This window comes from Callospermophilus lateralis, chromosome 3, assembly GCF_048772815.1.
Source record: "Callospermophilus lateralis isolate mCalLat2 chromosome 3, mCalLat2.hap1, whole genome shotgun sequence".
In the NCBI taxonomy this organism is placed as follows: domain Eukaryota; kingdom Metazoa; phylum Chordata; class Mammalia; order Rodentia; family Sciuridae; genus Callospermophilus; species Callospermophilus lateralis.
The window spans coordinates 126,420,293-126,444,690 of NC_135307.1; positions in this window are offsets into that span (position 1 = coordinate 126,420,293).

Sequence of the window (24,398 nt, forward strand, 5' to 3'; positions counted from 1 at the left end):
GGTATAGGTTTAATGGTAGGGCTAGTGTTAGGTTTCGGATAAGGGTTAGGGTCAGGTTTAAACCTAGCTTTTGTGTTAGAGTCAGAATAAGGGTCAGGGTCAGGTTTAGGGTTTGGGTTAAGTTTAGAGCTAGAATGAGGGCTATGATTAGGACTAGTAATAAAGTTAGGGTTTGGGGTAGTCTTAAGATTAGGGTTAGGACTAGGGTAGCTATAGGGTGAGGGTTTGGCTTAGGGTAAGGGATATGGTTAGAGCTAGGGTTAGAACTAGGGATAGGGTTTGGGTTAGAGCCAGGGTTAGGGTTAGGATTAAAGTTAGGGTTAGGCCTTGATTTAGGGATAGGTTTTGTGTTAGGTTTAGGGCTATGGCTAACGTAAGAACTGGAGTTACAATTAGGGCTAGTTTTAGAGTTAGGTTAGGGTGAGTTCTAGTGTTAGGATTTTGTTTAGGGATAAGGTGATGTGTAGAGCTAGGGTCAGAGTTAGGGTCAGAGTCAAGGTTAGTATTAGTTCTAAGGTTAGGGTTAGGACTTGAATTAGGGCTAGGGTTAGGGCTAGATGTAGGGTTAGGCTATGTTTTAGGTTAAGTGTTAGGGTCAGTGCTATGGCTCAGTTTTGCTTGAGGGCTAGGGCTAGGTTTAGGGATAGTTTTCCAATTAGCATTAGGGTTAGAGCTAGTGTTAGGGTATGGTTTAGGCTTAGGGTTAGGGTTAGATTTAGAATTAGGGTTAAATTTAGGTTACAGCTAGGGTTAGGACTAGGGTTTGGGTTATCCTAAGGGATAGGGTTAGAACTAGAGATAGGAATAGGGCAAAAGTAAGAGTTAGTCTTAGGGTTAGGGTTTGGTAGAATTAGGGTTAGGGCTTTATTAGGGCTAGGATTAGAGCTAGATTTAGTATTAAGGTAAGCCTAGGTTTAGGGCTAGGTTTTGGTTTATGGTTATTGTTAGGCATGATGTTATTGCTAGATTTAGAACTAGGGAGAGGGTTAAAATTAGGGTTAGGACTAGTGTTAGGGTTAGAGTTAGGATTAAAGCAAAGTTTAGGGCTAGGATTAGGGCTAGGGTTTGTGTTAGGGTTAGGGCTTCATTAGTGCTTAGGCTATTGTTAGGTCTAGGATTATGGTTAGAGATAGTTTTAGGGTTAGGGTTATGGCTAGGTATAGTGTAAGGGTTAGGTTAAGGTTTAGGGTAAGGTTTAGAGCTAGGGGCATTATTAGGGTAAGGTACAGGGTTCTGGGTAGGATTAGGTTATTGTTTAAGGTTAGGGCTCAAATTAGCGTTAGGGTTAGTGTTAGGATTAGGTTTATGGATATGGTTAGGTTTAGGGTTCAGGTTAGTTTTAGTGTAATGGATAGGTTTAGGGTTAGGAATAGGGTTAGGGTTATCCTAGGGTTAGCATTAGGGTTAGAGTTAAGGTAATGATAGGATTAGAGCTAGGTTTAGGGCTAGGGTTATTGTTAGGATTAGGGCTAGGGTTACGGTTAGGTCTTGGGTTATTGTAAGCGTTAGTGTTAGATTTAGGGTAATTGTTAGAGCTAGGGTTATGGTTATTGTTAGTTCTAAAGCTAGTGTAGGGCTCTGATTAGGATAGGTTTGGGTTAGGTTAGTGCTAAGGTTAGGGCTAGAGCTAATGTAAGAACTAGGGTTACGATTAGGGCTAGTTTTAGGGTTAGGGTTAGGGTTAGATCCTGTGTTGGGTTCTGTTTAGGTTTTGGGTGAGGTTTAGAGCTAGAGTTAGTGTAGGGACAGTGTAAGAGTCAGCGTTAGTTTTGGGTTAGGGATAGGACTCAAATTAGTGCTAGATATAGGCTAGGTGTAGGCTTAGGGTTGGGTTTAGTTTAAATGTTAGGGTCAGGGCTATGGCTCTGTTTTGTTGTAGGGCTTGGGCTAGGTTAGTGCTAGTTTTAGGATTAGCGTTAATGTTACAGCTTATGTTAGTAAGAGATTTAGGCTTAGGTTTAGGGTTACATTTAGAGTTAGGGTTAGATGTAGGATTAGGGTTGGGGCTTGGGTTAGAGCTAAGGTTAGGGCAAGTTTTAGGGTTATGGTAAGGGTTGGGGTTAGAACTAGGAATAGGACTAGGGCGAGAGTTAGAGTTAGTCTTAGGGCTAGGGTTAGGTTAGGTTTAGGGCTAAATTAGGACTAGGATTTGATGTAGGGTTTGTGCTAGTGTTAGGCCTAGTTTTAGGCTTAGGTTTAGGTTTAAGGATAGGGTTAGGTTTAGGGGAAGGGATGGGGTTATAGCTAATGTTAGGGCTAGGTCGAAGGTTAGAATTATGGTTAGGGCTAGGATTATGTTTTGGGTTAGTAATAAGGCTAGGTTTAGGCCTAGAATGAGGGCTAGGGTTTGTTTTAAGGTTATGGCAAAAATTATGGCTAGGGCTAGTTTCACTTCTAGTGTTACAGTTAGGGATAGATTGAGGGTTAGATTTATAGCTAGGTCTAGGGTAAGGGTTAGGTTTAGGGTAAGGGTCAGGTTTAGAGCTGGGGGTATTATTAGGATTAGAATCAGGTTTCAGGTTTGGTTTAGGCTAGGGTTTAGGATTAGGGCTCAAATTAGCATTAGGGATATGGTATGACAGGATTAAGTTTAGGTTTCAGGTTAGGTGTAGGGTAATTGATAGGGTTAGAGTTAGTGAAAGGGTTAGGTTTAGGCCTAGGGTTAACATTAGGATAAGGGTTATATTTAGGGTAGTGGAGAGGGTTAGAATTAGGGTTAGGACAAGGGTGATGGTTAGTATTAGTGCTTGAGTTAGGGTTAGGGTTAGGGTTAGGCCCAGGGATAGCGTTAGGTTTAGGTTTAGGGTACGGTTTAGGGTTTGAGCTAGGGTTAGCACTAGGTTGAATGTTAGGTTTAGGGTTAGTCCTAGGTTAAAATTATGGTTAGGATCAAGGTTAGTGTTAGGATTAGGGCTAGGGTTATCATTAGGTTTAGGGTATTTGATAGGGTTTGGTGTCAGGTTAGGGTTAAGGTTAGGATTATGTTTTGGCTTAAGGTTAGTGTTAGGGATAGGTGTAGGGTTAGGTTTAGGGTAATGATTAGGGTTTGAGCTAGGGTTAGGTCTATGACAAGGTTTAGGTTTATGGCTATTTCTAGGGTTAGGGTTAGTGCACATTTAGGGTTAGGGCTAGGGTTATCATTCAGGTTAGGGTTAGGGTTAGGGTAATGGGTAGGGTTAGAGTTAAGGTTATGGCTAGGGTTAAGTTTAGGATTAGGGCTAGGGTTAAGGTTAGGGTTAGGTTTAGGCCAAGGATCAGTGTTAGGGTTAGGATATATTTAAGGGTTAGGGACTGAGCTAGGATTTGCACTAGGGTGAGGTTTAGGTTTAGAGTCAGGGTTAGGGTTAGGACTAGGGTTAGCATTAGGGTTAGGGTTATGGTTAGGGTAATGGATAGAGTTAGAAGTAGGTTTTGGCCTATGGTTAAGACTAGTTTTAGTGTTAGTGATATGGCTAGGTCTAGTTTAGGGTTAGGTTTTTGGTTAGGAAAAGGTTTCAAGCTAGGGTTTGTGCTAGGGTAAGTCAGTGTTCAGGTTAGGGTTAGGTTTATGTTTAGGTCCAGCATTTGGACTAGGGTTAGATCTAGGTGTAGAATTAGTGTTTGGGTTAGGTTAAGGATTATTGTTAGGGCTAGGGCTAGAGTTATCACTAGATGAGAATTAGGTGTAGATCTAGGTCTAGTGTTAGGGTTAGGTATATGTATAGGGTAGCGACAATGTTAGGGGTCAGTTTAGGGTTAGCGTCAGGTTTAGACCTATGGTTAGTATATGAGGGTCAGAATAAGGGTCAGGGTTAGATTTAGGGTTTTGCATAGGGATAGAGCTAGATTGAGGGCTAGCGTTAGGACTAGTAATAGACTTAGGGTTTTGGTTAGGCTAAGGATTAGGTTTAAATCTAGGTAGCTTTAGGGTTAGAGTGTGGCTTAGGGTAAGGGATAGGGTTAGTGCTAGGGTTAGGGCTAGGTTTAGGGCTAGGCTTAGGGTGAGGGTTAGGGTTAGGGCTAGGGTTAGAGTTAAAGCTAGCATTAGGGCTCGGATTAGGACTAGGTTTTTTGTTAGCTTTAGGTCTACAGCTAATGTAAGAACTAGGGTTACAATTAGGGCTAGTATTAGGGTTATTGCTAAGTCTAGGTCTAGTATTAGGTTAGGTTTAGGGTTAGGGTTATGTTTAGGATAATGGGTAGTTTAGGGTTAGGGAATTTGTTAGGGTTAGGCTGAGGGTTAGCATTAGGGTTAGGGTTCGGGTTAGGTTATTGGATAGGGTTAGAGCTAGGGTTAGGGCTAGGGTTTTTGATTAGGGTTAGGGCTAGGGTTAGCGTTAAGTTTAGGGTTAGTGTAAGGATTAAAGTTAGGGTTAGGTTTAGGGTAAGGGTTAGAGCTACATTTAGGGTTACATATTGGGTTAAATCTAGGGTTTGGGCTCAGATTAGGGGTAGGTTTTGGGTTTCTTTAGGGTTAGTGTTAGGGATATGGCTAATGTAAGAACTAGGGTTATGATTAGGGCTAATTTTAGGGTTACAGTTAGGGCTAAGTCTACTTTTAGGGTTAGGTTTAAGTTTAGCGTGATGTTTTGAGCTAGGGTTAGTGTTAGGTTCAGAGTCAGGGTCAGGGTTAGTTTTAGGTTAGGGATAAGACTTAAATTAGGGGTAGGCTTAGGGCTAGATATAGGGTTAGGATTTGGTTTAAGTTAAGGATTAGGGTTAGTGCTATAGCTCGGTTATATTTTAAGGCTAAGGCTTAGGTTATGGAAAGGGATAGGATTAGAACTAGAAATAGGGCTAGGTGAGAGTTAGATTTAGTCTTAAGGCTAGGGTTAGGGTTAGCCTTAGAGCTAAACTAGGCCTAGGAATAGGTCTAGGATTAGTGTTAGGGTTAGGCCTAATATTAGGGTTATGTTTAGGGTTAGTTTTAGGGAAATAGATGGGGTTATAGCTAGGTTTAGGGTTAGGGCGATGTTTAGAATTAGGTTTAGGGATAGGGTTAGGATTCGGTTAGGATTAAGGCTAGATTTGTTGTTAGGACGAAGGCTAGAGTTTTTGTTAGGTTTAGGGCAAATTTAAGGATAGGGATAATGTCAGGTTTAGGGTTATGGCTAGGGTTAGTTATAGGGTTAGTTTCATGGCTAGGTCTTGTATAAGGGTTAGGTTTAGGGTAAGTATCAGGTTTAGAATTAGAGTTTTTTTAAGGTCATCTTCAGGTTCTGGTTATAGGTTAGGTTAAGTTTTATGGTTAGGGTTCAAATTAGCATTAGGGTTAGAGTTAGGTTTAGGGTAATGGATAGGTTTAGGTTTAGGTTTAGGATTCAGGTTAAGATTAGAATAATTGGTATGGCTAAGGTTAGTGATAGGGTTAGGCTTAGGCCTAGGGTTAGCATTTGTGTTATAATTATTGTTAGGGTAATGGATAGCATTAGAGCTAGGGTTAGGGCTAGCGTTTTGGTTAGGATTAGGGCTAGAGTTAGGATTAGGGTTAGGGCTAGGGTTAGTGTTTGGGTTAGGCTTAGGGTTAGGTTTTGAACTATGGTTAGTGCTAGGGTGAGAGTTAGGGTTAGTGTTATCTAGGGTTAGATTTACAGTTAAGGTTAGGGTTAGAGTTAGGATTAGGGTTAAGGTTACCTTTAGAGTTAGGTTAATGGATAGGATTAGATGTCAGGTTAGGGTTAGGGGTAGTTTTAGGTTTAGGGTTAGTGTTAGGGTTTGGCCTAGGGTTGGTGTTAGAGTATAGTTTAGGGTTTATTCTAGGGTTAGGGCTATGATGAGGGTTAGGTTTAGGGTTAGGTCTAGGATTAGGTTTACAGTTAGAGATAAAGCTAGTGTTTTATTAGGTTTAGGGCTTTGTTTATGGTAATGGATAATTTTAGAGATATTAGGGCTAGTATTAACATTATGATTAGGGCTAGGTTTAGGAATATGGCTAGGATTATGTTTAGGGTTAGAGTTAGGGTTTTAGCTAGGGTTAGGTCTAAGGTGAGGGTTAGGATTAGCATGAGGGATAGGGTTAGGGTTAGGGTTATGCTTAGGGTTAGGTTTAGGCCTAGGATTAGGGCTATATTTTGTGTTAGGTTTAGAGCTAGGGTTAGTGCTATGGGTTATATAAGGGCTAGGGTTATGTTTAGGGTTATGGCTAGGTCTAGTGTTAGGTTTATGTTTTGTTTAGGGTCAGTTTTAAAGCTAAATTAGTCTTAGTGTCAGGGTTTGTATTTGCATTAGGATTAGGGTTAGGGTTAGAGCCTAAATTCAGATTGGTTAGGTCTAGAGGGAGGGTTAGTGTTTGGGTTAGGTTAAGGGTTATCATTAGGGCGATGGCTAGGTTTTTATTTAGGTATTGGGTGAGAGATATGGCTAGATTTAGGATTAGGTTTATGTCTAGGGCTAGTGTTAGGGTTAGGTTTAGTTATAGGTTTATGGGTAGGTCTAGTGTTAGGGTTTGGTTTATGGTATGGTCAGAATAAGGATCAGGTTTAGGGTTAGTGTTTGGGTTATGGTTTTAACTAGAATTATGGCTAGGGTTAGGACTATTAATAAAGTTAGGATTTGTGTTAGGCTAAGGATTAGGGTTAGGACTAGGGTTAGCATTAGGGTTTGGGTTTTTTAGGGTAAGGGATAGGATTAGTACTAGGGTTAGGGTTAGGTTTAGGGCTAGTGTTAGAGTTAGGTTTAGGTATAGGTTTATTGCTAGTGCTAGTGTTAGGGGTTGGTTTAGGGTTAGGGTCAGGTTTAGAGCTATGGTTACCTTTAGGGTCAGAATAAGTGCCAGGTTTGGGTTATGGTTAGAGCTAGAATGAGGGTTAAGTTTAGGACTACTGATAGGGTTAGGGTTTGGGTTAAACTAAGGTAAGACTAGTGTTAGCAAAATGGTTAGGGTTAACTTATGGTAAGGGATAGGATTAGAGCTAGGGTTAGAGCTATGTTTAGGGTTAGGGTTAGGGCTAGTTTTAGAGTTAGATTAAGGTTTAAAGCTAGGGCTAGGTCTCGGTTTAGAGCTACGTTTTGGTTAGAGTTAAAGCTAGGTTTAATGTTATGGCCAATGTAGGAGTAAGGTTATGATTTGGGCTAGTTATAGAATTAGGGTTAGAACTAGGTCTAGTGTTAGGGTTAGGATTAGGGTGATGTTTAGAGCTAGATTTGGTATAAGGGTCAAATTGAAGGTCAGGGTAAGTTTTAGGGTTAAGTTTTGACCTCGAATTAGGGCTAGGGTTAGGGATAAGTGTAGGGTTAGGTTTTGGTTTAGTTTAAGTTTTAAAGTTAGAGCTATGGCTCACTTTTGTTTTAGGGCTAGGGATATGGTTAGTGCTACTTTTAGGATTAGCATTAGGTTTAGGGCTAGTGTTAGGGTCAGGTTTAGGCTTAGGGTTAAAGTTAGATTTAGAGTTAGGATTAGATCTAGGGTTAGGTCTAGGGCTAAGGATAGGGCTAATGTTAGATCTAGGTTTATGGCTAGGATTAGGGTTAATGTAAGGGATAGGTTAGAGCTAGGGATAGGGCTAGGGCGAAAGTGAGTTAGTATTAGGGTTTGGGTTAGGTATAGGGCTTAATTAGTGCTAGGAATTGGGCTAGGATAATGGTTATGTTTAGGCCTTGAGTTAGTTTTAGGCTTAGTGTTAGGTTTAGCATAAGCAATGGGGTTAGAGCTAGGTTTAGGGTTAGGGCAAAGGTTAGAATTAGGGTTAGGGCTAGGGTTTTGTTAAAGTTATGATTAAGGCTAGGTGTAGGGCTAGAATGAGTACTAGGGTGTTAGGGATAGGTCTAGGGTTACCATTAGGGTTAGGGTTTCACTTAGAGTAAAGAATAGGGTTAGAGTTAGGGTTAGGGTTAGGGTTTGGTTAAAGCTAGATTTAGGGCTCAGATTAGAGCTAGTTTTTGTGTTAGGGTGAGGGCTAGTGTTAGGGCAATCACTAATGTAAGAACTAGGGTTACAATTAGGGTTAGTTTTATGGTTAAGGTTAGGGGTAGGCCTAGTGTTAGGGTTAGGTTTAAGGTTGGGGTAATATTTAGCGGTAGGGTTAGTGTTACAGTATGAGTGAGGGTCAGGGTTAGGGTTAGGACTCAAATAAGGTCTACTGTTAGGTTTTGGTTTAAGGTTAGGATGGTGTTTAGAGCTAGAGCGAGTTTAGGATGAGTCAGGGTCAGGGTTAGTTTTAAGGTTAATATTAGGACTCGAATTTAGTTCACAGTTAGGTTCACAGTTTGTTTAAGTTAAGGTTTAAGGATAGGGCTATTGCTTGGTTTTGTTTTATTGCTAGGGTTAGGGTTAGTGCTATTTTTTTGAGATTAGCATTAGGGTTAGGGTTAATGTTAGTGTTAGGCTTAGGCTTAGGCTTAGGGTTAGATTTAAAGTTAGGGTTAGATATAGGGTTAGGGCTAGGACTAAAATGGGCAAGGGTTAGGGCTAGGGTTAGGGCTAGGGTTAGGGTTATGGTAAGGGATAGAGTTAGAACTAGCAATAGGGCTAGTTTGAGAATTAGAGTTAGTCTTCAGGTTAAGGTTAGGGTTAGGGTTAGGGATAGGACTAAATTAGGGCTAGCATTAGGGTTAAGGATAGTGTTCAGTTTAAGCATAGAGTTAGGGTTATATTTAGGATTAAGTTTAGGGTAAGGGATGGTGTTATAGCTAGGTTTAGAGGTAGGATGGTGTATCGAATTAGGGTTAGTACTATGGTTAGGGTTAGGATATTGATTAAGCCTAGTTTTAGGGCTAGGATGAGGGCTAGGGTTTGTTTAGGGTTAGGTCTAGGATTAGAAGTATGGGTAATTTCAGAACTAAAATTATGTATAAAGATAGATTTAGGCTTAGGATTATGGCTACGTCTAGTGTAAGGTTTAGGTTTAGGGTTAGAGTCAGGATTAGGGCTAGGCTTATTATTAAGGTCAAGGTCTTGGTTAGGGTTTGGGATAGGTTAAGGCTTAAAGATACGGATAGAATTAGCATTAGGTTAGGGTTAGGGTAATTATAGGCTTAATATTAGGGTTCATGTTAGATTTAGTGAAATGGATAGGATAGGATTAGAGATAGCATTAGGTTTAGGCCTAGGGTTAGCATTAGGGTTAGGGTTATGGTATGATAGTGGATAGGGTTAGAGCTAGGTTTAGGGCTATGGTTATGGTTATGATTAGGGCTAGGATTAGGGTTAGGTTTAGGGTTAAAGCTCAGATTAGGACTAGGTTTTGGGTTGAGATAGTGCTAGGGTTAGGATTACGGCTAATGTAATTACAAGGGTTACAATTAGGGCTAATTTTAAGGTTTAGATTAGGGCTAGGTTTAGTTTTAGGGTTATGATGATGTTTAGAGCTAGGGTTAGTGTTAGTGTCAGAGTCAGGGTCAGGGTTAGTTTTAGGGTTTGGCTTAAATCTCGAATTAGTGCTAGGGTTAGAGGTAGATGTATGGTTATGGTTTGGTTAGTTTAATGGTTAGTGTTAGAACTATGGCTTGGTTTTGTTTTAGCTCTAGGGCTAAGGTTAGGGCTAGTTTTAGGATTAGTGTTATGGTTAGGGCAAGTGTTAGGGTTAGGCTTAGGCTTTGGTTTAGGGTTAGATTTAGAGTTAGATTTTGATCTAATGTTAGTGCTAGGGCTATGGATAGGGCAAGGGTTAGAACTAGGTTTAGAACTAGGGTTATGGTTATGGTAAGGGATAGGGTTAGAACTAGTGATAGGATAGTGTGAGATTTAGGGTTATTGTTAGGTCTAGGGTTAGGGTTAGGGATAGGGCAAAATTATGGCTAAGATTAGGGCTAGGGTTAGTATTATGGTTAGGGCTAGGGTTAGGGTTAGGGTTAGGATTAAGGCTAGGTTTAGGGCTTGGATAGGACTTGGATTTTTTTTAGGGTTCAGGGTAGGATTAGGGTTAGGGGTAGGATCAGGGCTAGGGCTAATGTCAGCTCTAGGGTTACGTTTGAGGATAGTTTTAGCATTAGATTTATGGCTAGGTCTACTGTAAGGGTTAAGTTTAGGGTATGGATCAAGATTAGAGCTAGGGAAATTATTAGGGTCAGGATCAGGGTTAGAGTTTTGTTGAGGTTAGGGTTTAGGTTTAGGTTTAGGGTAATTGATAGGGTTAGGTTTAGTGATAGAGTTAGTGTTAGGCCTAGGGTTAGCATTAGGAAAAGGGTAATTGTTAGGATAATTGATAGGGTTAGAACTAAGTTTAGGGCTAGGATTATGGTTAGGAATAGGTCTTGAGTTAGGGTTAGGGTTAGGGTTAGTGTTAGGTTTGGGGTAATTGATAGGGTTTGGGTTAGGGTTAGCAATAGGGATAGTGTTAGGCCTAGGATTAGCATTAGGGTAAAGGTAATGTTTAGGATAATGGATAGTGTTAGAGCTAAGGTTAGGGCTAGGGCTATGGTTAGGAATAGGTCTTGAGTTAGGTTTTGGGTTAGGGTTAGAACTAGGTTTAGGTTTATGGTTATGTTTAGCATAAGGTTAGGTTTGATGAGGGTTAGGCTATGGTGAGGGTAGGTTTAGAATCAGGTCTAGGGATAAGATTACAATATGGTTAGGGTTAGAGTTCGGATTAAGGGCTAGCATCATAATTAGGGGTAGGGTTAGTTTTAGATTAATGTATAGGGTTAGATGTAGGTATGGGGTTACAGTTAGAGTTAGATTGAGATTTAGGCTTAGGTTTAGGACTATGGTTATGTTTAGTTTATGGTAAGGGTTAGGGTTTGAGCTAGGGTTAGGTCTATGGCGAGTGTTAGGTTTAGGGTTGTGTCTATGGTTAGTTTTCTGGTTATGTTTAGGGTTAGGTTTAGGTCTAGGGTTATCAATAGAGTTAGGGTTAGGTTTAGGGTAATGGGTAGATTTAGAGCTAGGTTTAGGGCTAGAGTTAAGGTTAGGATTAGGACTAGAGTTAGGGTTAGATTTAGTGATACGTGTAGGTTTATGTTTAGGGTAAGGGTTAGGTTTTTAGCTAGGGTTAAGACTAATCGAGGGTTAGGTTAGGATTAAGGCTAGGGTTAAGGTTAGGATGACACTTAGGGCTAGGTTTAGGCCTAGGATTACCTCTAGGTTTTGTGTTAGGTTTAGGCTTGGGGTTAGGGCTGTGGGTAATGTAAGAGCTAGGGTAATGATTATGGCTAGTTTTAGAGTTAGGGTTATGGCTAGGTCTAGTGTTAAGTTTAGATATTTGTTAGTGTCAAGTTTAGAGATAGGTTTACTGTTAAAGGCAGGGTCAGTGTTCGGGTTAGAGTTAGAGTTAGGGTTACATCCAGAATTAAGAATAGGTTTAGGTCTAAGGGTTGGGTCAGTGTTTGTATTAGGGCTAAAGTTAGGGTTAGGGTTTGAATTAGGGATAGAAATCCTAGCTTAGGGTAGGGTTAGAGTTAGGTTTAGGGTAAAAGTTAGGTTTTGAGCTATGGCTAGTCCTAGGGTGATGGTTAGGTTTATTGTTTTTCTAGGGTTAGGGTCATGGTTATGGTCAGGGTTAGGTTTATGGTTAGGGCTAGGGCTAGGGTTTTCATTAGAGTTAGGGTTACAGTTAGGGTAATAGATTGTGTTAGATGTAAGTTTAGTTTTAGGGTTAATTTTAGTTTTAGGGCTAGATTTACTACTAGGTTTAGGGTAAGGGTTAGGATTTGAATTAGGGTTAGGTCTACAGCAAGGGTTAGGTTTAGAGTTATGTCTAGCATTAGGTTTGTGGTTTGGATTAGGGTTTTGGTTAAGGTAGGGCTAGGGTTATCATTAGGGTCAGAGTCTGGTTTAGGGTTTGGTTAGGTTAAGATTTAGGGTTAGGGCTCAAATTAGTGTTATGGTTAGGGTTAGAATTAGGTTAATGACTAGGGTTAGGGCTAGGGTTAAAGTTAGGATTAGGGTTAGGGTTAGGGACAGGGCTAGGGTTATGTTTAGGCTAAGGGTTAGAATTTGAGCTAGGACTAAAGTGAGGGTTAGGGTGAGGGTTAAGACTAGTGTTAGGGTTAAAATTATGCTTAGGGTAGTGTAGGTTTAGGCTTTGGATTAGGGCTAGATTTTGTGTTAGGTTTAGGCCTAGGGTTAGTGCTATAGGTAATGTAAGATGTAGGGTTCTAATTAGGGTAGTTTCAGGTTTAGGATTATGGGTAGGTCTAGTGTTAGGTTTAGTTTTTGGTTTAGAGTCACGTTTAGAGCTAGGTTTAGTGTTCATGTTAGGGTCAGTGTTCAGGTTAGAGTTAGGGTTACGGTGAAAGCCAGAATTAGGACTAGGTTTAGGTTTTGGGGTGGTGTTAGTGTTTGGTTTAGGTTAAGGGTTATTTTTAGGGCTAGGACTAAGTTTTATTTAGGTCTAGAGGTAGAGTTATCACTAGATTTAGGATTTGGTTTAGGTCTAGGGCTAGTGTTAGGCTTAGGTTTAGGTAAAAGCTTACTGGTAGGGCTAGTTTCAGGGTTCAGTTTAGGGTAAGGGTCATGTTTAGACCTATAATTAGTGTTAGGGTCAAAATAAGAGTGAAAGTTAGGGTTAGGTTTTGAGTTAGGGTTAGAGCTACAATGAGGGCTTTGGTTAAGACTAGTACTTGGGTTAGGGTTTGGTTTAGGCTATGGATTAGGATTAGAATTTGGGTTAGCATTATGGATAGGATTTAGCTTAGGGTAAGGGATAGAGTTAGAGCTACAGTTAGGGCTAGGGTTAGGATTAGGGTTAGAATTAATCTAGTGTTAGGGCTCAGACTAGGGCTATTTTTCTGTTAGGGTTAGGGCTATGGTTAAGGCTATGGCTAATGTAAGAACTAGGGTTATGTTTAGGGTTAGTTTTAGGGTTAGGGTTTGGGCTCGGTCTAGTGTTAGCATTAGCTTTAGGTTTAGGGTGATATTTAGAGTTAGGTTTAGTGTTTGAATAAGGGTCTTGTTCAGGGTTAGGTTTAGCCTAGGACTCAAATTAGACCTACTGTTATGGCTAGTTGTAGGGTTAAGGATTGGTTTAGGTTAAGGTGTAGGTTTCGGGCAATGACTCGGCTTTGTTTTAGGGCTAGGGCGAGGGCTAGAACTAGTTGTAGGATTAGCATTAGTGTTCACCTAGTGGTAGGGTGAGGTTTAGGCTTAAGATTAGGGTTAAATTTAAGTTATGCTTAGATCTAGGGTTAGGGCTATGGCTAGGGTTAGGGCTAATGTTAAGGTCATTTTAGATAGGGTTAGAATTAAAAATAAGGCTAGGGTGAGAGTTAGATTTAGTCTTAGGGCTAGGCTTAGGAGTTCAGTTAGGGTTAGTGCTAAATTAGTGCTGGGATTAGTGTTAGCGTTAGTGTTAGGGTTAGACCTATGGATAGGGCTAGGGTTAGTGTTAGTGTTATGGTTAGTTTTAGGGGAAAGGATGGGGTTATAGCTAGGTTAACGGCTAGATCGAGGGTTAAAATTAGGGATAGGGCTAGGGTGAGGATTAAAGTTAAATTTAGGACTAGGATGAGGGCTAGGATTTATGTTAGGGTTAGGTCTAGAATTAGGGCTAGGGCTAATGTCTGTTCTAGGGTTATGGTTAGGAATAGTGTTAGGGTTAGGTTTATGTCTAGGTCTAGCATAAGGGTTACGTTTAGGGTAAGGGTCGGGTTTAGAGCTAGGTGTATTATTAGGGTCAGAGTCTGGTTTAGGGTTTGGTCAGGTTAAGATTTAGGGTTAGGGCTCTAATTAGTGTTATGGTTAGGGTTAGGGTTAGAGTAATGGATAGGGTTAGGTTTAGGATTCAGGTTAGGTTTAGAGTAATGTATAGGGTTAGTGTTAGCAATAGGGTTAGTGTTAGGCCTAGGGTTAGCATTTGCGTTAGGCTTATGTTTAGGGTAATGAATAGGGTTAGCACTAGTGTTAGGACTTGCATTAAGGTTAGGATTTTGGCTAGGGTTAGGGATAGGCCTAGGGTTAGTGTTAGGGTTAGTTTTAGGGTAAGAGGGTTTGAGCTAGTGTTAGGGCTAGGGTAAGGGTTATGGTTAGAATCAGGGCTACAGTTAGGTTTAGGGTTAGAGTTAGGGCTTGTGTTAGCATTAGGATCAGGGCTATGTTTTAGGTAATGGATAGAGTTTGAGCTGGGATTTGGGCTATGGTTGCAGTTAGGATTAGGTCTAGGTTTAGGGTTAGGGTTAGGGTTAGGGCTAGGGTTATGTTTAGATTAAGGGTTAGAGTTTGAGCTAGGGCTAGGTCTAGGGCAAGCATTAGGGTTAGGCTTAGTGCTAGGGCTAGTGTTAGGGTTAGGGTTAAGGCTAGATTTAGGGCTAGGTTTAGTGCTAGTTTTTGTTTGAGATTTATGGCTAGCATTAGGGCTATGGGTAATTTAAGATCTAGGGCTTTGTTTATGACTAGTTTTAGGGTTAGGGTTATGAGTAAGTCTAGTGTTATGGTTAGGTTTTGGGTTAGGATAAGGTTTAGAGCTAGGGTTTGTGTTAGGGTAAGGGTCAGTGTTTGTGTTAGCATTTGGTTTATGGTTAGGGCCAGAATTAGAATTAGGGTTAAGCCTAGAGGTAGGGTTAGTCTTTGTGTTAGATTAATGGTTACTGTTAGGGCTAGGGCTAGGTTTTTGTTTAGGGCTAGGGCTAGAGTTATGGCTATATTTAGGATTAAGTTTAGGTCTAGTGCTAGTGTTATGGTTAGGTTTAGGTATAAGTTTAATTGTAGGGTGAGTGTTAGGGTTCGGTTTATGGTTAGGGTCAGGCTTAGACCTAGGGTTAGGGTTAGGGTCAGAATAAGGGTCAGGGATAGGCTTAGGGTTTGGGTTAAGGTTAGAGATAGATTGAGGGCCTAGGGTTAAAACTAGTATTAGAATTAGGGTTTGGGGTAGGCTAAGGATTAGGGTTAGGACTAAAGTAGCATTAGGGTGAGGGTTTGGCTTAGGGCATGTTTAGAGTTAGGGTTATGGTTATGTTTAGGGCTAGGGTTAGGGTTAAAGCTAGGTTGTGGCTCATATTAGGGCTAGGTTTCTGTTAGGATTAAGGCTATGGCTAATGTAAGAACTGGCATTACAATTAGGGCTAGTTTTAGTGTTAGGTTTAGGGTTAGGTCTAATGTTTAGGTTAGGTTTAGGGTTAGGGTGATGTTTAGAACTAGGGTTAGTTTTATGGTCAGTGTCATGGTCAGTATTAATTGTAGGGTTAGGGTTAGGACTTGAAATAGGGCTAGGGTTAGGGCTAGGTTTATCATTAGGATTCGGTTTAACTTATGGGTTAGGATTAGGGCTATAGCTCAATTTAGTTTGAGGGCTATGGCTAAGGTTAGCTAGTTTTCAAATTATTATTAGGTAAGGGCTAGTGTTAGGGTGAGGTTTAGGGTTAGGGTTAGATTTAGAGTTAGGGTTAGATCTACGTTTAGGGCTAGGGCTAAGTTTAGGGCTATGTTTGGACTAGGATTAGGGCTAGGCTTTGGGTTAAGGTAAAGGATAGGGTTAGAACTAGGGCTAGGGCTAGGGCAAGAGTTAGAGTTAGTCTTAGGGCTAGGGATATGGTTAGGTTTAGGGTTCAGGCTAAATTAAGGTTAGGATTAGAGCTAGGGTTAGTATTAGGGCTAGGCCTTGATTTGGGGCTAGAATTAGGATTAGGATGAGGGTATTATATGATGTTATATTTAGGTTTAGGGCCAGGGCACCAGTTAAATTTAGGGTTATGTCTAGTGATAGGGTTAGGGTTAGGATTAAGGCTAGGTTTAGGAACATTATTAGGGCTAAGGTTTTTGTTGGAGTTAGGGATAGTATTAGGGCTAGGGCTAATGTCAGGACTAGGATTATTATGGTTAGGGATAGTTTCAGAATTAGGTTTATGGCTAGGTATAGCAAAGAGTTAGGTTAAGGGATTGGATCAGTTTTAGAGGTATGGTATTATTAGGGTCATGGTCAAGGTTAGGGTTTGTTTAGGTTAAGGTTTAAGGTTAGGGCTAAATTAGGACTAGGATCAGGTCTATGATTAGTGTAAGGTTTAAGTCTAGGATTAGGGTTAGGGTTAGATTTAGGGGAAGGGATGGGGTTATAGTTAGGCTCAGAACTAGGGAAAGGGATAAAATTAGGGACAGGGCTAGAATTAGGGTTCAGGTTTGGATCAAGGCTAGGTTTAGGGCTAGGATGAGGGCTAGTGTTTGTGTTAGGGTTATGGCAAGAATTAGGGCTAGGGCTAATATAAGATCTAGGCTTACATTTAAAAATAGTTTTAGGGTAAGGTTTATGGCTAGGTCTAGTGTCAGAGTTTGGTTTAGGGTAAGGTTCAGGTTTAAAGCTAGGGGGAATATAATTGTCAGTGTCAGGTATTGGGTTTGTATTAGTTTAAGGGTTAGGATGGGGGCTCAAATTAGCATTAGAGTTAGAGTTAGAATTAGGGTAATGGATGGGGTTAGGTTTAGGCTTCAGGTTAGGTTTAGGGTAATGGATAGGGTTAGGGTTAGGCCCAGGGTTAGCATTAGGTTTATGGTTATCATTAGGCTAATGGATAGGGTTACAGTTAAGGTTAGGGCTAGGGTTATGTTTAGGATTAGGGCTAGAGTTATGTTAGGTTTAGGGTTAAGGCTTGGGTTAGGTTTAGGGTATGGGTTAGGGTTTGAGCTAGGGTTGGTGCTAGTGCTAGTATTAGGTTTAGGTTTAGGTCTAGGTTTAGAATTAATATTTGGTTAGGGCTAGGATTATCATTAGGGTTAGGGTAATGGGCAGGGTTAGATGTCATGTTAGGGTTAGTATTGGCTCTATATTTTTGAATTGGTTTAGTGGTGGGTTTAGGGTAAGGATTTGACCTAGGTTAGGACTACGGCAAAGGTTAGGTTTTCAGTTAGGTCTAGTGTTAGGTTTATGGTTAGGGTTAGAGTAGGTTTAGGGTTAGGGCTAGAGTTATCATGAGGTTTATGGTTAGGGTTAGGGTAATGGGTGGGGTTAGAGCTAGGATAAAGACTAGGGTTAAGTTTAAAATTAGGGCTAGGGTTAGTGTTAATGTTAGGCTTAGGATTTTCTTATGATTAGGTTAAGGGTAAGGATCGGGGATTGAGTAAGTGCTAGGGATATGTTGAGGGTTCAAGTTAGAATCAAGGCTAGGGATAGAGTTAGTGTTAGGGTTAGCACTAGGGTCAGCATTAGTTTTAGGGTTATGGTTAGGGTAATGGATAGAGTTAGAGCTAGGGTTTGGGCTATGGTTATGGTTAGGATTAAGGCTAGGATTAGGGTTAGGGGTTGGGCTAGGGTTTGTTTGGGGTAAGGGTTAAGGTTGGAGCTAGAGTTAGGGCTAGAGCTAGGTGGAAGGTTGTGTTTAGTGTCATGTCTAGGCATAGGATTATGGTAGGTCTAGTGTTAGGGTTAGGGATAGAGCTAGGATTATCATTAGGGTTAGGATGAGTTAGTGTAATGGATATAGTTAGATGTAAGTTTAGGTTTAGGTTTAGGGTTAGATTTAGTTTTAGGGTTAAGGTTAAGGCATGGTTAGGTTTAGGTTTCTGGTACCAGTTTGGGTTTGAGCTAGGGTTAGGGCTATGGCTAGTGTTAAGTTTAGGGTTAGGTCTAAGGTTAGTTTTGTGGTTAAGGTTAGGGTTAGGGTTATGGCTAGGGTTATCAATAGGGTTAGGGTAATTGGTTTTAGATCTAGGTTTATGGATAGGGTTAAGTTTAGTGTTAGAGCTAGGGTTAGGGTTAGATTTAGGGATAGATCTAAGTTTATATTTACGGTAAGATTTAGCTTTGAGTAAGGTTTAGGACTAAGGCTAGGGTTAGGGTAAGGGTTAGGGTTAGAATTAGTGTTAGGGTTATGCTTAGGGCTAGGTTTAGGCCTAGGATTCCCTCTGGGTTTTGTGTTAGTTTAAGGTGTAGGGTTAGGGCTATGGGTAATTTAAGAGCTAGGATTATAATTAGGGCTAGTTGTAGGGTTAGGGTTATGGCTAGGTCTAGTGTTAGGTTTAATTTTTTTTTGGGTAGAGTCAGGTTTAGAGATAGCTTAGTGTTAAATGTAGGGTCAGTGTTCAGGTTAGAGTTAGAGTTAACATTAAAGCCAGAATTAGGACTAGGTTTATGTCTAGGGGTAGATTTAGTCCTTGTGTTAGGTTAAGGGTTATTATTGTTTTGGCTAGGGCTAGGTTTTTGTTTAGGTCTAGGACTACAGTTAAGGCAAGATTTAGGATTAGGTTTAGCTCTAGGGCTTGTGGTAGGGTCAGGTTTAGGTCTAATGTTACTGGTACAGATAGTGTTAGGTTTTGGTCTAGGGTTAGGGTCAGGTTTAGACTTAGGGTTAGTGTTAGGGTCCGAATAAAGGTCAGAGTTAGGGGTAGGGTTTGGGTTAGGGTTAGAGCTAGAATGAGGGGTAGGATAAGGACTTTGAATAGGGTTAGGGTTTTGATTAGCCTAAGGATTAGTGTTAGGTCAAGGGTTACCATTAGGATTAGGGTTTTGCTTAGGTTTAGGGATAGAGTTAGAACTAGTGTTAGGGGTAGGGGTAGGATTAGGGTTAGGTTTAAAGCTAGGTTTAGGACTAGGATTAGGGCTAGTTTTTGTGTTAGCATTAGGGCTAGTGTTAGGGCAACAGGTAATGTAAGAACCAGGGTTACATTTAGCGTTAGCTTTAGGGTTAGGGTTAAGGGTAGTTCTAGTGTTAGGATTAGGTTTATGGTTAGGATGAATTTAGAGCTAGGGTTATTGTTAGGATAGGAGTCAGGGACAGGATTACTTTTAGGACTAGGGTTAGGACTCAAATTAGGGCTAGGTTTACTGTTAGGATTTGGTTTAAGTTTAGAGTGGTGTTTAGAGCTAGGGTGAGTGTTAGGATATGAGTCAGGGTCAGGGTTAGTTTTAAGGTTAGGATTTGGACTCGAATTAGGGCTAGGATTAGTTTTAGGTGTAGTTTAGGGTTAGGTTTATGTTAAGGTTTAGTGTTAGGTCTATTGCTCGGTTTTGTTTTTTTCCTAGAGTTAGGGTTAGGGCTACTTTTATGATTAATATTAATGTTAAGGCTAGTGTTAGTGTTAGACTTAGGCTTATGGTTAGGGTTACATTTAGAGTTAGGTTTAGATATAGGGTCAGGCTAGGACTAATGATAGGGCAAGGCTTAAGGCTAGGGTTAGAGTCATGGTAAGGGTTAGGGTTAGAACTATGATAGGACTAGCATGAGAGTTAGAATTTTTCTGATGACTAGGATTATGGTTATGGTTTGGGATAGGATTAAATTAGGTCTAGGATTATGGCTAGTGTTAGTGTTCATCTTAGGACCAGCAATAGGGTTAGAGTTAGGATTATGTTTAGGATAAGGGATAGTGTTATAGCTAGATTTAGAGGTGGGGTGAGGGTTAAAGTAGGGTTAGGGCTAGGGTTAGAATTAGGGTTATGATTAATGCTAGGTTTAGGGCTAGGACGAGGGCTAGTGCTTGTTTTAGGTTTAGGGCTAGGACTATGACTAGGGTAATATAAATTCTAGGGTTATGGTTAAAGATAGTTTTAGGATTAAGTTTATGGCTACACCTAGTGTATGGGTTAGGTTTAGGGAAGGTTCAGGTTTTGAGCTAGCGAAATTTTTAGGGTTAGGGTCAAGTTTAGGGTTTGGTTTAGGTTAGGATTTAGGTTTAGGGCTCAAAACGCATTAGGGTTAGGGTTAGGGTGATGATAGGTTTGGTTTAGAATGCAGATTAGGTTTAGGGTAATTGATAGGGTTAGCGTTATCAATAAGGTTAGGTTTAGGCTTAGGGTTAGCATTAGGTTATGGGTTATCATTAGGGTCATGGATAGGATTAGAGCTTAGTTTAGAACTAGGGTTATGGTTAGGAATAGGTCTTGAGTTATGTTTAGGTTTAAGTTTAGAACTAAGTTTATGTTTATAGTCATGTTTAGTGTAAAGTTTAGGTTTTGAGCTAGGTTAGGGCTAGGGCGAGGGTTAGATTTAGGGTTATGTCTATGATAGGATTATGGTAGGGTTAGTGTTATGTTTAGGGTTAGGACTAGGGTTATCATTAAGGGGTTTAGGGTTAGGGTAATGGTTAGGGTTAGATATAGGGTTAGGGTTATGGTTATATTGTGGTTTAGGGTTAGGATGAGGGCTATGGCTATGTTTAGGTTTATGGTTTAGTTTAGGATTTCAGCTAGGGTTAGGGCTATGCCAAGTGTGAGATTTTAGGGTTATGTCTAGGGTCAGTTTTCTGGTTAGGGTCAGGTTTAGAGTTAGAGTTCAGGCTAGGATTATCAATAATATTAGGTTTAGGGTTAGTGTAATGGGTAGGTTTTGAGCTAGGTTTAGGGCTATGTGTAAGTTTAGGATTAGGACTAGGGTTAGGGTTAGAGTTAGGGATATGTCTAGGTTTATGTTTAGGGTAAGGGTTAAGCTTTGAGCTAGGTTTAGGAGTAAGGTGAGGGCTAGGGTTAGGTTAGGGCTAGGGTTAGGGTTAGTGTTACACTTAGGGCTAGGTTTAGGCCTCGGATTAGCTCTATATTTAGTGTTAGGTTTAGGTCTAGGGTTAGGGCTATGTGTAATTTAAGAGCTAGGGTTATGATTAGGGCTTGTTTTAGTGTTAGAGTTATGGCTGGGTCTAGATTAGGTTTAGGTTTTGATTAGGGTCAGATTTAGAGGTAAGTTTAGTGTTAAAGGCAGGGTCAGTATTCAGGTTAGAATTAAAGTATGGGTTAAAGCCAGAATTAGGACTAGGTTTAGGTCTAGGGGTAGGGTTATTGATTGGGTTAAGTTAAGGGTTATTGTTAGGGCTAGAACTAGGTTTTTATTTAGGTCTAGACCTAGAGTTAAGGCCAGATTAAGGATTAGATTTAGGTTTAGGGCTAATGGTAGGGTTAGGTTTAGGTATAAGGTTACCAGTAGGGCAGTGGGGGTTTTAGGATTAAGGGTCAGGTTTAGACTGAGGGTTTGTGTTATAGTCACAATAAGGGTCAGGATTAGGGTTAGGGTTTGGAGTAGGGTAAAGGCTATAATGAGATCTAAGATTAGGACTATTAATAGGGTTAGGATTTGTTTAGCCTAAGGATTAGGAATCTGACTAAGGTTACCATTAGGGTTAGGGTTTTGCTTAAAGTAAGGGATAGGGTTAGAGCTAGGTTTAGGGCTAGGGTTAGTATTAGGGTTAAAGCTAGGTTTAGGCCTAGTTTTTGTGTTAGGGTTAAGGGTAGGGTTAGGAAAATGGCTAGTATAAGAACTAGGTTTACTTTAAGGGATAGTTTTAAGGTTAGGCTAAGGGGTAGGTCAAGTGTTAGGGTTAGGTTTATGGTTAGGGTGATATTTATAGCTAGGGTTAGTATTAGGATATGAGTCAGGTCAGGTTTAGTTTTAAGGTTAGGGTTAGGACTCGAATTAGGCCTAGGATTACTCTTAGGGTTTGGTATAAGTTTAGGGTGGTGTTTAGAGTTAGAATGAGTTTTAGGATATGAGTCAGGGTCAGGGGTATTATTAAGGTTATGGTTAGGACTGGAATTAGGTCTAGGTTTAGGTCTAGGTGTAGTGCTATGGTTTAGTTTAAGTTACAGTTTAGTGTTAGGCCTGTTGCTCAGTTTTATTTTAGTGCTATGCTTAGTATTAGGGCTAGTTTTATGATTAGCATTAGGTTTAGGGCTAGGGTTAGGGTTCAGGTTAGTATTAAGGCTCGGTTTAAGGCTAGGATTAGGGCTAGGGTTTGTATTAGGTTTAGGGCAAGAATTAGGGCTAGAGCTAATGTCAGGTCTAGGTTTACAGTTAGGGATAGTTTTAGGGTTAGGTTTATGGCTAGGTGAAATTTATGGTTTAATTTCAGGGAAAGGATCAGGTTTAAAGCTAGGGGTATTATTAGGGTCAGGGACAGGTTTTGGGTTTGGGTTAGGTTAAGATTTAGGTTTAGGCTCGAATTAGCATTAAGGTTAGAGTTAGGGTTAGGGTAATGGATAGGGTTAGGGTTAGGCTTCAGGTTAGGTTTAGGGTAATAAATATGGTTAGGGTTGGCATTAGGTTTAGGGTTAGGCCTAGGGTTAGCTTTAGGATTATGGTTATTATTAGGGTAATTTATACGGTTAGACCTAGGGTTAGGGCTAGGGTTATCCTTAGGGTTAGGGCTAGAGTTAGGGTTGGGGTCAGGGTTAGGGTGAGGGTTAGGGTTAGGATTAGTTTTAGTGTATGGTATGGGGTTTGAACTAGGATTAGTGCTAGGGCTAAGTTTTATTTAGGGGTTGGTCTAGAATTACAGTTATGGTTAGTGTTAAGGTTAGTGTTAGTGTTAGTGTTAGGGTTATCATTAGGGTTAGGGTAATTGATAGGGTTAGATGTCAGGTTAGAGTTAGGGTTAGGGTTAGGGTTAGAGTTAGAATTAGGTTTACAATAAGGGTTAGGGTTTGAGCTAAGGTTAGGGTTAGGGTTAGGGTTAATTTTATGGTTAGTTCTAGGGTTACGTTTATGTTTAGGGTTAGGGTGAGTTCAGGTTTATGTCTAGGGCTATCATTAGGTTAGATTTAGGGTTAGTGTAATGGGTAGTGTTCAAACTAGGGTTATGGATAGGGTTAAGTTTAGGATTAGGGCTAGCTAGGGTTAGGGTTAGGGTTAGGCCTTGGATTAGTGTTAGTGTTAGGTTAAGGGTAAGTGTTAGGGATTTACTATCATTAGGGCTACAGCGAGGGTTAGGGTTACAGTCAGGTCTAGGGTAGGGTTAGGGTTAGGGTTAGGGCTAGGGTTAGCATTAGGTTTAGGGTTATGGTTAGGGTAATTGGTAGAGTTAAAGCTAGGGTTTCGGATATGGTTATAATTAGGATTAGAGCTAGGGTTAGGGTGAGGTTTAGGGTTTGGGCCAGGGTTAAGTTTAGGTTAAGATTTAGAGTTTGAGCTTAGGTTAGGGCGAGAGTTAGATTTAGGGTGAGGGCTAGGTTTAGGGATAGGGTTATGCTTAGATTTAGGTTTAGGGCTAGGATTAGGGCTAGGTTTGTATGAGGTTTACGGCTAGTGTTAGGTGTATGGTTAATGTAAGAGCTAGGGTTAAGGTTATGGCTAGATTTAGGGTTCGTCTAGTATTAGGATTAGTTTTGGGTTAGAATAAGTTTTAGAGCTAGGGTTTGTGTTACAGTAAGTGTCAGTGTTCATTTAGGGTTTGGTTTAGGGTTAGGTCCAGAATGAGGCCTCGGGTTATGTCTAGGTATAGGGTTATTGTTTGGGTTGAGTTAAAGGTTATTGTTTGGATAGGGCTAGGGTTATGGCTATATTTAGGATTTGGTTTAGATCTAGAGCTAGTGTTAGTGTTAGTTTTAGGTATAGGGTTACTGGTAGGGCTAGTGTTAGGTTTTGGATAAGGGTTAGGGTCAGGTTTAAACCTAGGTTTAGTGTTAGGGTCAGCATGAGGGTCAGGGTTAGGGTCAGGTTTTGGGTTAAGTTTATAGCTAGAATGAGGGCTAGGGTTAGGAATAGTAATAGAGTTAGGGTTTGGGGTAGGCATAGAATTAGGGTTAGGACTAGGGTAGCAATAGTGTGAGGGTTGGACATAGTGTAAGGGACAGGGTTTGAGCTAGGTTTAGTACTAGGGATAGGGTTAGGGCTAGGGCCAGGGTTAGGGTTAGGGTTAAAGCTAGGGTTAGGGCTTAGATTAGGGCTAGGTTTTGTGTTAGGGTTAGGGCAATGGCTAATGTAAGAACTGGCATTATGATTAGGGCTATTTTTAGGCTTAGGTTTAGGGCGAGGTCTAGTGTTAAGATTAGGTAAGGTTAGGGTTAGGGCAATGGCTAACGTAAAAACTAGGGTTACAATTAGGGTTAGTTTTAGGGTTAGGGTTAGGGGTATGTTTAGTGTTATGGTTAGGTTTAAAGTTAGTTGATATTTAGAGCTAGGGTTAGTGTTAAGATAGGAGTCGGGGTCAAATTATTTTTAGGGATAGTGTTAATTAATTGAATAAGGGATAGGGTTACTTTTAGAGTTTGGTTTACGTTGACGGTGGTGTTTAGAGCTAATGTGAGTGTTAGGATATGAGTCAGGGTCAGGGTTAGTTTTAAGGTTAGGTTAGGACTCGAATTAGGGCTAGGGTTAGGTCTAGGTGTAGTCTTTGGGTTTGGTTTAAGTTAAGGTTTAGGCTATTGCTCGGTTTTGGTTTACTGCTATAGTTAGGGTTAGGGCTAGATGTACTATTATCCTTAGGGTTAGGGCTAGTGTAAATGCTATACTTAGGATTATGGTTAGTGTTAGATTTAGAGTTAGGATTAGATATAGGGTTAGGGCTAGGAATAAGTATAAGGCAAAGGTTAGGTTTATGGTATGGGAAAGGATTAGATCTAGGGTTAGGGCTAGGGTAGAATTAGAGTTAGTCTTAGGGCTAGGGTTAGGGTTAGGGTTAGAGATAGGGCTAAATTAGGGCTAGGATTAGGGCTAGATTTAGTGTTTAGCTTAAGCCTAGCGTTAGGGTTAGAGTTAGGGTTACTTTTAGGGTAAAGGATGGCATTATAGCTAGGTTTAGAGGTAGGGTGAGCATTAGAATTAGGGTTAGGATTAGAGTTATGATGAAGGCTAGGTTTAGGGCTAGGATGAGGGCTAGCATTTGTTTTAGGATTAGGGCTAGGATTAGGTCTAGGGCT